Source organism: Pseudomyrmex gracilis, unplaced genomic scaffold (genome assembly GCF_002006095.1).
Source record: "Pseudomyrmex gracilis isolate BER0280 unplaced genomic scaffold, ASM200609v1 scaffold_10, whole genome shotgun sequence".
Taxonomy (NCBI): domain Eukaryota; kingdom Metazoa; phylum Arthropoda; class Insecta; order Hymenoptera; family Formicidae; genus Pseudomyrmex; species Pseudomyrmex gracilis.
Genome location: NW_018020594.1, coordinates 1,512,980 through 1,528,327, shown reverse-complemented (window position 1 = coordinate 1,528,327; position 15,348 = coordinate 1,512,980). Strand labels below are relative to the sequence as shown.

Sequence of the window (15,348 nt, the reverse complement as noted above, 5' to 3'; positions counted from 1 at the left end):
CTTCTATGAACACATTTTCTTAGCGTTTAAATTTCCTAGTAATATTTTTTTTTTCATGTGTTGTTATTTTTTATTATAAAAGTTTTCTCTAGCAACAAACTATATCATATCCCGTACATGCATTCTGTTATTTAAAGTTTTTCAGCCACAAACTCTACACGTGCACACACACACACACATTATATATTTGCCTACGCGATAGGGGACTAGGCAAAAAAAAAGCAACGAAAAATATTTGTAAATAGTTACACAATGTAACAAGTTTAATGTGTCCATATAACGCTCGTCTATTCTTCTTTTCTTGTTTGTTGCTCAACTTTTTTTCTAATTTATAACTTCGCTATTTTTTCTCTCTCTCTGACTAATACACAAAAACGCATTTCCGTTCTATTTGTCCGCAACTTCAAGAAAGTTTCGCTTGTCACGATCGAAAGATTTAATAATGTCGAAGTTAGCGCACAGAATGTAATTGCGTTCAGACTGAAATGTCGTTTCTTTTGTAACGGAACAACAATAAGTCCGAATGAATTTGTGTGTAACTAATATCGTTGGAAAAATATAAATATCAACTCTTTGTCGTTTGTTTGCGCGCAACGTTATCTTTCTCGATAGCTGTACTCGGCCATCCGCAGTTTGTTATACGCGGGAATGAGAAGGTAAGAAGAAGCGAGGTGATTATAGAGGTAGAGGAAAACGAAGGACAGAGGTGGTAGTATTGACCCAGTTGCCGGTGGCGCTCGTTGTGTTACACGTTCGCCCTCTTCGTACTTTGCGACCCCTCGCTGTCGATTAAACCAAAAGCTGCCGCGGCGAGCGTGCGTATGCGTACGCGTGCGTACACGCACCGGTCATTAATGATACCTACGTCACGATTAGCGGGTTAACCGCGGCCATCCCGCGGGTGCAAAGTGCTAACATTTTGACACATTAGGCACGTTATATAGGGTAGCCTCAATATGCGTGTTTATAGACAGAGTGCAAAGCTGGCCCCGGAGCTATACCAAATAATGCAAATTTTAACTAGTTTATATTAGAGTTAAAAATGATATTTTTGCTTACGTTTTTTATTACAAATATTTTCATTGTTCTTGTTTGTGTTAATAGGTTCAATAATTGTTACGAAATTATTAAACTGGATGATAAATGGAAGATAATCGGAAAAGAGAGAGAGAGAGAGAATTTGCATTAATAATTTCTGACAGATGCCAATTCTAATAAGACAATACGATAATATACGTAATTACCAAAGTGTCAATGCAAATTGTCTATATATATAGAAAGAAATCTTAAGTCTTTGTTTTTTGCATGTAGAGATAACGGAATTATTGAAATATGCCATTTAATCGATCGATAAAACTTCACTTATACAGAAATAGATATTGTACTTTACGTAACGCAAAAATGCGCGTGAACAGTGTTGTACGTATAATTTCATATATTTAACTCTGTGTATGTGTATTATACAAGGTTGGGTAGTGTCTAGTTAAAAAGATAAAAGTTAAGTTAAAAAGTTAAAAAGTTAAATAATTTTAACTTTATCTAGTTACANTTTTAGACTCTTATCTTTTAACTTTATTTAGTTATATTTTATCGGTAACTAGTAACTTTTTANATTTAACTTTTAACTTGTTAATTATTTTTTTTATTAACTTAACTTTTAATCAATTAATTTCATTATGGATTAACTTATATCTTAACTAAATAAAATTTTTAAAACCTTTAACTGTAACTTAACTTAAATAAAAAAAAAATTTAACTTACCCAACCTTGGTATTATATAATAGATACACTATAAAAAATTGATTATTAATCAGCGAGCACTTAAAAATCATCAATATTATGTGCTATAAGAATAAGTAAACACATTTTTGTGACTGTATGCAATAGCTTAAGTAACGTTGTGTTATTTGCTTATTCAGAAAATAAAGAAAAAGATAATAGTGTACAAAAAAACAATTAAAAATATAAAATATCGCGGATTATTGTGTTTAATGTGCTCAATATGTAAAGAGCGGATGAGATGAATTTTATGGGTTTAATGCCTGTGAGCCATTTTATCCGACGTATTTGTTAACACGCACTCATTGATGCACTTGAAACATCTGCGGTCTCTCTGTAATAGTATACTGTCACTTGTAATTCGATAAACATTATCCGATATTGTCTCATTATTTTGTGCTATTTACATGTCATTTTGTGTTATGAAATATTGTTTTCTTTCTGCAACAATTACATCGATTGTTTCTAACGATTTATATCTGTACAAGATAATATATGCTGCATTTGATCGATTTAAAATATAGTTATTTAACAGGCAAAACCTCGAATCAACGCATAAGAGACAAAGTTTGTGCACATTAAATTTAAATCAAATTATAAAAATTTCAAACAGGTTTATATAAATAATATAATATAAATTTATATAAATAATATAACACAATATATCTGTAAAGATATATTTGAGATAAACGTGCATTGTCGTATCTAAAAACTATTTAAAAATATATAACTTGATTTATGTACATAATACAAATTAGAATATAATTATAACTGCAATTTCTCAATAATTTACACATTGTCAATTCACCGACTGACACGTAAGTTAAATTACATTCCTATTCAGTTAAATTAAAAGCTAAAGAACGATTATCGAATGTCAGTCACGGTCTTTATATTTAGATTATAATGTAAATCGACAATTAGATATCTTTTTCGATATTCTCCGATATTGTTGAGAATCAAATATGTTTGTAAAATTATACGCGTGTATTATTCTTTTTATTTTCAATTTTTTTATAAAAATAAATATATAACACACTCGACTAAAAAATTTCAGCGCAAAAATCATTTCATCTGAATAAGTGATAACGATCATTTATGTAACTAACAAAAATCAAATCAACTTCACACGAAAAAAGAACCGAGAAAATCTTTCCACGGGGTTTTGCGCGAAGGAAAATTCTGCTCTATTTAAGCTTAATATAAAGGTTTCACGAAGCAAAACGAAACGAATAAAAGATCAACCTCGCTTTGCTGCGATCGATCTCCAGTAAACCGAATCAGATCTTATAATTAGTTACTTGACACACAAATTTAATATCTAGAATCTGATGGATAGTTTTAGAGTTGCTGTGTATGTGTGTATGTTTGCCACTCTATCGATATAGATGTATATTTTATTTATCTATAAAATGTATCCGACAGATTTCAATTTGCTGCGTTTATGTATTAATAGTACAACATATTAAATTTGCGAAAGCTGCTGGAAAATTAAATTAATAAACTAATAAAATTTCTCTCTACTGTATTTTACAAATTTGCAAAAACGCGAAACGTATTTCAATGCAAAAGGAATAATTTATACTTCTTCCTGACAATAAATAGGAGCAGATGTTGTTTGAATCATAAAAGGATTAATCGCAGAAAAGCTCGTGAGTTTGCGATATTTGCAAACGCAAAAAAAAAAAAAAAAAAAAATGAACGCAAAACAACTCTATACACAAAATTCCTGGTAACACGTAGCAACAAAATAAGGTAAAAATATAAAATATTTCACACGTGCGGTCTCACGCTATTTCGCCGAAAATGTCGCTTCGCCGAAAAGATCACACCTTTACGATCTTGCGGCTGCAATAAATCTACGATTAAAAGCTTTTTCTTCCGCGAAAAGACTCAGCGCGTTTTACGATCACGAAATTAATGGTAGCAGATTATCGGAGAGTGAATGGTATATTCAGCGTCATGTTTGTTTCACTATGTTGAAACAAACTCGCACATCGTGCAACGTCGCTGAACACCGTCCGGATAAACAATACATTGTTAAAACACTTTATATCCGATGCCGTTACATCATCGCTAATTGCTAATTGAAAAAGTAGTCTCAAAAGCGACATTAGCAAGCTGAATGTTCTACTTGAAGTTATTAGTCGGAGAAATGTTACGTTCGTACTACTTGCCTCAAGTGAAGGATTTCTTTTCATTCGCTCTCTCATTTTTTTCCTCTCCTTGTTCACTTCGTCGAAGCTCATTGAAAAGATTCTGCATGCAGCAAAGTTTGCGACTATATTTGGATATACGGTCGATGTATATATATGTATATGTATATAATTCTAGCCCTCTTCCTATTGATAGTAATTCGCGCGATAATATCGAGCATTGTGAGACGAACAATTCCATTCTTTCTGACTTTTGTTTATCGCGGCAAGAAAATATTTTAGAAGCTTGTAGTTTTATTTTTATTTTTTTTTCATGACCTCCGCTACTCTTTTATTTCTCTCGAGATTTGCACTTTTCCACACTTGCAACAAGCTTGAATGTTGGATTAATGCCAAGAGAATCGTCAGGTGGAAGTCATCGACTTCACTGTAGATATAGGAAACAAACTCGCGAAGATGTTCAGGTGTGGCAAGAACAGGAGGGTGGAGAAGGATGCTCGGCGAGGCGGCGGAGAAGAGAGGGGGGAGCTGCTGGGACAGAAGCTCCAGGTGTCCCGGAGGGTTGAAGGTGGGCCCGGGTTTCGCTAGCGCGCGTTATCATCAAGGCGCGCAGGTGCGCGGCGAAGCTCGGCGTCGGCGTTCTCGGTTTCCACCACCTCCTCTGCCATCTCTTCCCTACCGAGTACGCGTTGGTTGAGGTACGCGCGACATCACAGAGCGCGGCAGAAGCCCCGAGGATCGCGAGGTCCCATCGTAGAAAGTCGGTTCTCCGTTGCTCGTCGCTGACATTGACATGAGCCTCGGTTCCCGCGCGTTTGTCAGCTAGGAAGGGAGATCTTCTCCGGAAACCAGGTCAGTGAGAGACTTACATCCGTCACTTACGATCGTCACCGGCAACGTTTACACGCGTCGTCGCGAGACCAGTGTTCCGTTCGTGAAATCGGCTGAGAGAGTTGTAATTCAAGTACGAATCCACGTTCGCGCTCGCACAAGATCGATTGTTTATTCAGTTTCTTCTGTTCGCGCGAAAGATTAATCCGACAGTTGGATTAATCTCAAAAGTTTTGAACAAGTTTTTCTGATATGAAAAAAAACCCGAGTGAACAAGTGAGCACCTTCGTTCATCGCAGTTCTCGAGGATGCCGCGGAAGAAAGTGAAGTGAAAGACGCGGGTGATGGATCCGCGGGTGTGCGTTTCCTCCCAAAAAAAAAAATTCGCCGAAAATTTGGATCCTCGAAAACTTACTTGAGGTAACTTCTACAAAAAGGAAGGCTCGCTCTTTCGCGAGCTCGCTCTCCGTTCGAAGGTGCCCGCTTGTTCACGGGAGAGGGACGACGCGCGTAAGTTGGACACCTGTTAAACTAGCGAGTTTTGGACGAGCGAGCCAGTTGTTGGTGACGACGTTCAAGTTTCACGTTGTGGAAACTTGAAATTCTGTGATCTTGCGTAAACTCAATTAACACGTTGCGGAGTCGTTAGTTATGTACGTGGGTTAATTGTCCCGTCAAGCGAATGTCATTCGCGACTGGGAGTTTTCAAAGTAACCGATCAAATATAAAACAAGTCGACACGCACACATCGAGTGTGTCACGTTCAATCTTTTGCCCTCTTGACATATTGTGATTTACAGACTCGACGTAATAAATCACAATATTGAAAAACCGATACGCTAGCTTGGAAAATTTATTTCTCTTGCGACGTCAATCGGAACGTCACGTAGATGGTGCTACCGATATAAAGTTTAGATGTACAGTTAGAATTATTCAAATAGCGGTCCACAACGCAAAATGGTGCCCAAGCGTCAGAGTTTCTCAAGGTTCAACAACAATTTGAAACAACATAACGAAGCAAGTTTGATTGCGGCTTGCAATGAGTTTTATGCAACAGCCATTAAACGAGATATAGGTTGGCTATTATCTTAAAATCGTGTTGTGTGTCTATTTCTTGATTGCCACGTAGTTGTCGAATAAATTGCGAACTGTTGTCAAAATAACGTATTCTCTCCTGAGAACTACATGCATGTCATACAGATTTCCTGCAAAATACGAAATATTTAATGCAACTTATAGTTTATTCTGTTGTAAGTAAATTTTACTAGACATATTTTGCGGTTTTCTGAAAGCTAAAGAAGCTTCAAATTACATCAATTTTCTAATTTGTAATATACAATATTAAATATTATAAAGCACGAAACGTATATGTGTATATAAATATATACTATATATATATACTATATATATGTGTATACATAAAGTTCCAAGTGCTATAAAATATTTAAATAATGTTGCTATTATACGTAGCAAAACTTCATTTAAAAAAAATTACATGAAGTGATCATTCGTTAACAAAAAGCATCTCCGCTTTTTTCATCTTTGCATTTTCAAGTTTGGTATATCCAGTAAATATTTCATTCTCAGGATATAATACAGCAATCTTCAGAGACTAAAGAGTTTCCTCCCATCTCGCGCTCAATGTCGTCTCCTGTGAATTTTTCACACCAGTGTTGTGCGTACATCGATCGCGTCCACCCTTTCACCCTTTTGCGTATTTTGCGTACCGCAGCAGCGGTATGCGCAATATGAGCAAAGGTTGTTTTGCATGCTTCTCACTCCATACGCACGATTTCCATATTGTTCAACAATGTTATAAAGTTTTATACATTTTTGTAATTCAAAATATACTTTCGTGTATTTTCTTATTAAAAGAAAATATGTTTTTCAAACTTTTCGCATTATATTATCGGCATGTTTATATCACGTAATTGAAAATAACGTCAGCAATATAAAAAAAAAAAAACAAAAAAAACAAAGGAACATTCACAATTAACGTAATAGACATATCTGTTTCCTGTTCCAATTTGCGATTCGACGAAGATTGGACAGTCAATATGCGATAGTCAAGTCGAACGTTTGTCCATCAATTACCGTAACATAGGTTTCCTTTTAGGTCTTTCGACCTACCTCGGCGACTGCACGAAAATGAGCGCGCATTATCGATCGCAACGTGCGATATTCATGTGAACGTACGACCTATGCCGGAGAGGAGGAAACAATTTCTATCGCATTGCGCGTAACAAGTGGCTCCGTTTTGTCCGGATCAGGGTGGGACTTACCTCGTGGGACTTGCTTAACATTTCGGTCCCCATTGTCCCGACGTGTTCCACGTCTCTTCGAGGCAGACAACGTGCCGATGATGATGATGGCGAGACGTCAGCCCGTCCATTACACAAACCGAGTCTCATTTGACGACAATGGAAACGGTTTTGCGCTGAACGTTCTCGCTACGCGCCATATCTAAAGAGCTTCATCAAGAATACGCGGGAACGGGGTTTAACAATCGAGTTCCGCGACTGATTTCGTATTGTAAAGTCGCTAACTTGCGCGCCAGCTAATTGTGAAATGTAAACTTGAGGAAAAAGGCAAAATTGGAGTTTGGAGTTTCGTTTTTGTTTCTCGTTTTCTTACGATGTAAGTAATCTAAAGAAGAATAAAAGAGAAACTTTAATCCTAACTCAGTAATTTGTCACGCGAACGTCGTTGATCAGATACGTGTCTCGAGTTTAAGAAACTCCACGAGGGAAACTTTCAAAAGTAAATGTTTTTTTGTATCTCTCTTTTTCTCTTTCTTCCTCTCAAATCGTTATCTCAATAAAACGATAATTAAAATAAAGCTCTTCTGCAGTGTCATCGTAGATTTCGATACGTGATGATGGTACGTTTGCAAATACGATACCTATTTGAAATTACGGAGTCGTAAATTCGGCAGCGCTTCCCCGGGGATATCTTATTTGCCGGAGCGTGTATATATATCGCGTACCTGTACGGTCGACGTCCGAAATTTCGGAATATACACCACGATGTGAGAGCAGGGTGTGTCCAATTTGAGTATGCGTGTGCTAGTTCATGGTTGTTTATGTAATCCTAAGGGAATGGTACGTCTCCGTTCTTCCCCTTTTATCAAAGTAATTTCCTCTGCGCGTCTTCATGCGCATTTCCTTAATAGTACGCATTTGTTTCCATTGCCATACACACCGCGTCCTCTCGTCAATTAATTCCGGGAAGTGCTCGCGAATCGCGGCAAAATTGCATTTGCGTGAGAGTAAAGGTTAATGTGTCCCCATCCCCACGATGGCGTGCAGTGTCATTAATTTGCGAACGCGATCATACAAAATGAATGGATATGTATTTAAGATAAATATGAGCGCGCAGCGGCGTTTGCCGCGGAATTTTTTTCAATCAGAGATAAACGTTACTTTGTAGCGAAATGTAATGTAAATTATGAAATGTGAAATTGTCTAATTATTTCTCAATTATTTTTCTTTTAATCAATTATTCAATATTTATGTGTGTAATGATGAGCGTATTGAATAATATCAGAAACATTACATTACATCACGCGTATACAGAAGTGGCGAACGAAATCCAAATATGTCGAAAAATATGCGAACCTCGACGCGCGCGACATTTTTATGTAAATATTATATATATATATATATATATATATATATATCGACAGTTGAGAGAGAGATCTAATTAAAAAAAATATATGTCAAGATGTAGAATATCTTCCTCTCGTTTTATAATGTACTTTCAAGGAAAAAACTGTCCTTCATTTTGAGTAATGAAAGATGCGCTTGCAATAGTATCAGAGCGATGGTGATAGAAATGCAAATCGACACATTAAAAATATTTAATTTACGTCATTGCTGAATAGCCGAGAGATAATTAAAAAAATGAAACGTCTTTATACGTAGAGAGTTTGAATAATAATCTGACGTCATCCAACTTCATCGTGTTGAATCTACGCGTTCCATCCATTTCTCTAAAAAGAAAAAGAAAACAAAAAACAAAAAATTTCTTTCTAACGCCTCTTTATTCAAATTTATCTTTCCACGCATTTCTGATTTTCTTTTTGAGATCACATTTTTACCATTTCTATTCAAATATTCCGTGTTTCCAGAGAAACCAGGATGTTCTGGAACACCTGGTATAATCCGATCTATATTGCTCTCTCGCGGTGAAATGTCAGCGGCACGGCCGGGGTTACGAGTCGATTCATACTTCTCGTTTAAGTCGTCGCTGCGTGCAACTACGTCTGCGTGTGGCAACTCTAGTGCTGTGTATAATCGTGACCCTAGATTTTGTTCACCGTAAAGATATACATATATATAATCTACTCGTATATGTGCCATACGTATACGTATTGTGCCACGCGGGGCAATATCGCGTGTTATCGGCCTGCGGCGTTATCGCCACTCGTGCCACATCATAATGCGCCGAGTCGTGCAACCGCGCAGTTCGTCCCACGTTCGTTCACGCGAGGAAGATTTGCGCCGACTTGGCTTGAAATGCGCATCGCCCCAGGAATCCGCTCGCTCGACGAACGGACGCGCCGATGATACGCGCTTCATCCCCGTCCGCTCGTAAATTGCACCGCCGGAAATGCAAAACGATGCGTCGGCCCGTTAGAAACGTTATTCATACTTCTGCGTTTTTCATCTCCGCGCTCCCTCTTTCCTATATGCAAATAATTCTCATCGCGCCTTGTGGCGTGTAGCGTTATTAAGATAAAGCGAAGATAAATGTCCAAGTGGAACAAACGCTCTGAATTTCTCAGAGAATATTATGTTGTTTGAAACAAAAACCTAATCAATGATTGCGAATGTGATGTTGTCGTGTTTAACGATGTGCGTTTTTATTTCACTCAAAAAGATGTAAAACAGCTTGCACGCGCTTGTATATTTCACGTACTGCTCTTTCCGCGATTTCTCTTTTTCATATTTAGATATTTAATATTTTTTTCACGCTTGTCTTGGCAAAAAGTTCTTTTGCATTTGTACCTAACGGTGCAACATACACACGCAATTGTGTACATTCGCAGATTAAATTTAAAAAAAGGCAGAAAGCACAAAAAAATAATGACTTTATTATATCGCTTTATGAAGAAAACTTGTAAAAGAATACGCAGACACACACACACACACACACAAAATATTCTTTTTCATGCAAATTCGCGTGGATATAAACTGTTTATAGCGCGAGGTATGACTTATCATTTGTACCTATTACGTTTCAGTTGATGCGCAAATGTGACGTTGAATTTGTATTGTGTTCAACATAAATGTATGATCCTGTTGCGTAGCGCGCAACAACGTGTATCATCTCTATTGAGAAATCACGTTATGCCACAATGCGTTTGCTTGCACATACACGCTTTCTTCCTGTAAAAAACGCACGACGCGACGGGGCGACAGTTGCAAACTGCTGCAACAACGCCAAGTTCTATGCGTTTCCGCTACGATTGAAACATATTGCACGCCACTTCTCCGTCTTCTCATACACTTTATGAAGAGAAAACGTTGCGTAACACACACACACACGCAACTTGTGCTGTTTTACGCGTAGAGTAAAATTTTAATGAATGGCGCTTTAAATCCACTGATTGGCACTTTAAATACCTGACAATTTCTTTTTCAAGAGTATCTACATATTAATCCTACTACAATGTCAATATAAAATAAACAATAAAAATGTGTTAACAGAAAAAATCAATAAGTGCAAATTAGAAGAGCGCTGTGGTTTCGGAGTTATCCTACGCGCAATTTTTGTGGAGCGAGAAGAATATTTTTTCCGTTTTATTTAAAACGCACGTTGAGAGCTTTTTTTGCCGCTTTTTATTTTTTTGAAAAACGTTTCGTAACAAACCCGGATTTTACGAACGTATCTGATTTCGGAATCAAGTGAAGACGAGATTTTATTGAGCGATAAAATAGAAAAAAAAATGCAAAGCAAAGCAAAAAAACTGTAGATATTATTAAGAAAGCAAACTTTGGGGATACATTTAGAAATAATGACCGTTAGTTTTCAGTGTGTGAATATTTTTTTTTATGCATCATCACCGCGGGACATGCTCTAATTCCACTTTCTTATTTTTGACGTTTGTCGAAAAAATATACGCATAAGCATGCGAAAAAAATTGCTACGAAAATAAAGATTGAGCTGATGCGCGATATGTTATATTTTCACACATCATTCTCACGTGACGTCAACATCAAAACTCACGTTTGGAAGAAAAAAAATACACACACGTTATTTGATTGATTGACAAATATTATAACGCAGAGATGTGCGTGTTTGAAAAACTTCGTCGATTAATTGAGAATTATTCTAGTGTACCTATAGTTGTCGCGATCATCGGGGAGAAAGAAAAAGAAAGACTCAAACAAAGACGTTTGCGCGCAAGCTTCGTTAAGACGCTAAAAGCGATAAAGCCAAGTTTCCACGTACCCGACAAATTTTTCGCAGTTCGCGCGCTCGTGGATTTCCCTTACGTGCACACCCGCGGATTACTCTCCCGAGATATTTAACTAACTTTCGGTCGAGGGTGGAAGAACAGTGTGTGTACGTGTGTGTGTGTGTGTGTGTGACGTCTACAGAGAGAAAGGAAACCGGGGAAACGTAAAGCCTAACTTTCGCGCGTTTTTACGTTCGAACGCGCGACCCAAGAGATTATCCGTTGAGAACAATCAACAATTCGCGGAGAAGCGGAAGTGAAGAGAGAGCGTCGTCGTCGCTTCTGTATATTTTTCGCGCTGCGTAGCTTGATTAAAACACGACGGATCGATCCCCGTCAGCCGGGGTGCGCAGAAGCTTCGGTTGGCGCATATTGTCTTTGCATCTGCAAAGGCAACGACGCTCGCTCGTTAATCCGGGGACTCGATTCAAGAGAAACTCACCACCCGATATACCGATCCCATTTTTTATTCTCCCTTTTCACTCTGCGCGGCAGTTACTCCATTACGCCGTGTCGCACAAGCGAGATTACTCCTGGCTTTTTCATGAGACCTGCGTCGCGCGATGTGTCGCTTTTCGAAAAAGAATAATAATTGATGTTCGCCACGTATTCTCGGCTCGCGCGTTGTCGTACCAACTGAAAATGCAATATATACGACGCGCGTTATTTACGCGGCTGCCCCGTCGCACAGTCTGTTTGCGACGGAAATTTTTTCAACGTGAAACCGTGGTTTCAAAAGAAAACCTCAATCGGATTTGTGTTTTTCGTGGTTTTACATACGTACACTCACACACTCTCTCACACACACACACACACACATCATATAGCGTTAGTGGTTGTTTTGTAATCATTAAGCGCTAAATGAGATTCCGGTGACTTTTACATTTCCGGTTAAAACTAACAAAAAACGAGACGTACGTGTAAGAATGTCTTTTTCAAATTATAAGCTTTACAATTTGCAAGTTTTACAAAGAGGGAGTAAACACGCAGTTTACATTGTACGTGTGTGAGCGCATTCGTTCGTTTTCAAAGGATGTTCGCGAGATATGTCGAATCTCTGGAGAACTTGAGTTTGCGGACGAAGAGAAAGTAAACTTTGGCCATTATCTTTACAGAAGACGCTTGAACCATCTTATTTTTTGGTTGTACTTGTGAAACTTTTCTCCACATGGATGTTTCTACGTTAGACTTTGCTGCGATCGTTACAAAAATTGTGCAGGAATCGCGCAATCCATTAGTACATCCGTTTTCATTGCGAAGAATCTCTGAGAAAAGAAAAGGATCTAAAGGAAGAAAGAGAATATCTGTCTGAAACACAAAGAATCCGTTGGAAGCTGATTTTTTTTAATGACATCTTTTAGTTAACCCATTTTTCCCGGAATTAATTTGTTTCTTGAAGAAGAGAGCGATTAATTAAACGTGAACTAATGTATGTTATGAAGAATTTTCCGTGCCAGTGTACAACTTTTTCCAGGTTACGCTTGTAAAAGTTTCAGGAGGAAGTGCAGGCCACAGCTGGTTGCGCACACAATTTTAACGCTGTCTCTTTCTGGTAAACATTTTACAAGCGTGAGAAGACAGTAATTTCGGAAAGCGGGAAAAGAAGTTTCTGCATATTTTTCCATACTTTTGTACATAATTTCATACCCTCCGTCAATTTTAATATTTCGTACATATACACGCTTCAGTGATGCTTCAAATGACTATTTACTTTCTTCTCCTTCTCTCCCGGGATTCTTAGCCCATATTTTCGATATTACTTTACGTGTTTTGATATAATCGCGTCGGTGTTGTGTTTTCTTTTTCATATTTTATCGTCTCGCGAACGAATAAATATCGTGGCTTGATATTTCTCAGTGTGGATTGATATAAAGTCGGCGGAAAATGTCGAAGTTTACGATGCCAGTTTTTATTGCAGTCTCAGAATTTGCAGTTTGTAGGACTATCAAATGTTATATTATACATTCCAAAACTTGTATTGCAGACAAGTGCAACATCGTATAGTTGAGAAAAACGTAAAAAAAGCGCGAGAGAAGGAAACAATAAATAAAGATATATATATATATATATATATTGTATATATATACACATGTATATGTAATATCTGAAAACAATGTCTATATACAGACACGTAGCGAGATACTATATGCAGATATAAACAACTATTTCACAGTAAAGTTTACATGAGTCCACGAGAACACGTCAAAGCTAGATTAATGTAGATATAGATAATGTAGATATAGTTCTACGCGTGTGCAGATCATTAGATTAGTTACAGAGCAAATAAATAATTTGCAAACTGTAGTACGTGCACGATGGAACGAATAACAAGAACAGTAACATACAAAAATAATGAACGCAAAATATAAATTTTTACTACACAGTCATTTATAATTATGTATACATATAGTATTAATTATAAAAAGTTGTTATTATAGAGTATATCTAAGAGAATATATACTGAGATATTGATTAAAAAGTTGTTATTAGATTTTGTCTAAGAGAATATATATTGAAATAATTTACATATTTATTTACATAACTCTCTCTCTCTCTCTCTCTCTCTCTCTCTCTTTCTCTGTGTGTGTGTGTGTGTGTGTGTGGTTACATCAGATCTACTTACATTTTCTAATTTAAAAGTTTGAAACAAAAGACCATACTTGCATGCGTATACTTGTGTGCGCGTGCGTGTACATCTACAACTTACACTTCAGTGCTATCTACCATAGAAAATTGCATTCGTTAAGCAGTATTTGTGAAGGTAACGCGTAGCTTTGCAGGACAAGTCTACGTAATTTAAGCTCGAAGGACGGAGAACGTTATTGCTTTTCCTTCCCGTAAAGGACGTGCAAGGACGTTTCTTGCTTTTATACGGAACCGTGACAGGAACCGAATCATGAAGTTTCGCGAAACGGCATCGCACCCTTATGAATTATTTATTATATCTACACTGCAAAAAGAAAGTTATTTCGCTAATCGACTGGTTGCTGACGCTTGTAGATGGGATCACTATCACGAGTTTGGGTAAGCTAAGTACGCCAGCTAATGGTGTCGTGTTAAAGGCTGCTCGGCATCTGTTTCAAATAAATGGCATTCATTAAGATAGAATCTGTCGCGCTGACAGAAGAAATAGATTGGTCTTTTTGTGTTTAAAGATAGACGGAGATGTATATATATATATATATATATATATATATATAGATGTATATATATACATGTATATACGTCTCCTTATAATCCGTCTGCATACATATACATATATATACATATATATATATTTAAATATATGTATTAAATCTCTCTATATATAAATATATATTATATATCTACCTCACGTACGATATCTTTCGATGTGTAAATTAATACATTCACGTATTCACGTACTTGAACAACAATGAAGCAGAAAAAAACCGTATAGAACTACTGAGGTAGGAATTCAAATCCGAATCTCTTGCTTTCCGCAGTCAACTGCTTTCATCACGTAGCTAATCTTACTTAATTACTTATACGTGATGTATTTAAAATATGTGTATTCACATATTTGTGTACCTACATATGTTTAATATTGCGTTGCGTTTACAACAATTTTGAAAAACGCCACAGAATGTTAATTTTGGATTATACATTTAAAGGTAAAAAAATAATTATATATATAAAATAATATATGTATAAAACAGAGTGAGCAACAACATTATTATGGTACATTGTTTTTGTTTTAACGAAAAAAGAACCGAGTAAATTAAATTTAGTTTCTCACTCAGAAGTGGAAACGTTTTCAGAATGCAACTCCTTTAACCTTTTTACACTTGACAATGCAACGCAACCTTTGCTGTAATAATATTGGATATTGATTGCTGATGGGCTTTTTTATAACATATAAAAAACTCTTCACTGAACACATCTTGCAAGAGCGATCTTTAAGATGGTGTAAAAAACCGAGATTTTTTTTGCACACAAATAGATGGAAAACTATATTTGATTAACTGATGTGTCACATTTGTTATTTATATTTGCTGTACTTTATATTTTGACTTTTTTTATAGTGATTACTCGTGACGCTATGACGCTTTTGTTTTCGATATATTATTTCGTACATACATACGATAAAAGCCGTCGTCA

The 15,348-nt window shown here is 36.7% G+C and overlaps 1 protein-coding gene across 1 annotated transcript in view; it reads left to right on the top strand.

Moving 5' to 3' along the window:
- Positions 1 to 4,637: 4,637 nt before the first annotated feature.
- The window catches only part of LOC109862347 (slit homolog 1 protein), a 95,978-nt gene continuing 85,267 nt past the window's right edge, over positions 4,638 to 15,348 (top strand). Inside the window, exon 1 of the mRNA XM_020442388.1 lies at positions 4,638 to 4,787. The gene's annotated coding sequence lies outside the window, so the exon portion shown is untranslated. The remainder of the gene's footprint in view (positions 4,788 to 15,348) is intronic.